This window comes from Microtus ochrogaster (assembly GCF_000317375.1).
Source record: "Microtus ochrogaster isolate Prairie Vole_2 chromosome 14 unlocalized genomic scaffold, MicOch1.0 chr14_random_1, whole genome shotgun sequence".
In the NCBI taxonomy this organism is placed as follows: Eukaryota; Metazoa; Chordata; class Mammalia; order Rodentia; family Cricetidae; genus Microtus; species Microtus ochrogaster.
The window spans coordinates 27,454,768-27,456,067 of record NW_004949096.1 but is presented as its reverse complement, the minus strand read 5'-3'; positions in this window follow the sequence as shown (position 1 = coordinate 27,456,067).

Sequence of the window (1,300 nt, the reverse complement as noted above, 5' to 3'; positions counted from 1 at the left end):
ACTTGTTCTTGCAGAGGATCCAGGTTCAAATCCCAGAACTTAATCGGCAGCTCACAACCACCTGTAATTTCAGTTCCAGGAAATCTAACACCCTCTTCTGACCTCAAAGGGTATCAGGCATACACATGGTACACAGACGTACATGTGAGCAAAACACTCATGCACATAATAAAATAAAATAAATAAAGGTGGCGGTGCACACCTTTAATCCCAGAACTTGGGAGGCAGAGGCAGCCAGATTTCTGTGAGTTCAAGGCCAGCCTGGTCTACAGAGTGAGTTCCAGGACAGTCTTGAAAAATAACAGCAACAACAACAACAACATAATAATAATAATAATAATAATAATAACAGTAGTAATAAAAACAAAATTCAAGAATGCTAAGAAGCCAATAAAATACAGCACAGGATTCTTGATTTTTTTTTTTTTTAAGTTGTAACAGTCATTCTTTCAGACAACTGGAAAACTTGAATATGGCTTACATAGTGCTGATGTTTTGGGAGCGATGTCTTAACTTTGATGACAGCAGTGAGTTATGCAGCAAAATGTCCTTTTTCTGATGGGGGGACATGCTAGAGTTTTGGGGGCCTTAGCACCAGAGTAAAGGTTTAACAAAACATACACATTCAAAGAGGGAAAACAAAGTGTCCAATGCTAACAGGAGAATCTGGGTTACGGTGCTCATTGTACTATTTTTATAACGTTCCTGTAGGTTTGAACATTTTCAAAAAAGGGGCGGGGGGAGCTCAAGGCTTGGCACAACTAGCCAGTCAGGATAAATCGGTCTCCGGATGTGTGAGCTGATTCTTATTCCTGCATGAGAATGGGCTAACCAAAGAAACGGGGTAGCAGAGCCATGGAAGGAGATGTTTCTGGTGTGGACTTGAGAAGCTGGGGCCTCCCTTCTTCTGCCCTGCCCTCCAAAGGGTATAAACAGTGTTCCCAGACACACAGAGATCTCCTGCATGGGTGGTGGCATCACGCTCTCCACTGTGGGAGGAAAATGTCTGGGCCCACCCCACCGGGTCATCAACCAAGTTCCCAGCCTGGCTTTTCCACGTCACCTCTGAGGCCTGGGACAGGAAGGATACTCTCAGTCCTCAGACTTGCTGGAGACAGCACTCTGACTGAGAAGGAGGTGAGTTTCGTCCTCTGGGAGACTCACCTGTACTGGGGTGCCAGTTGCTCACTGCAGCACTGACTAATCCCTTCTCTGCAGACTTCAGCCACTTATTTAGATACATTTCACCTTCCAACTCTTTTTATTTGTATTTATTTTTTATTTTTTTAATTGAAAAAAA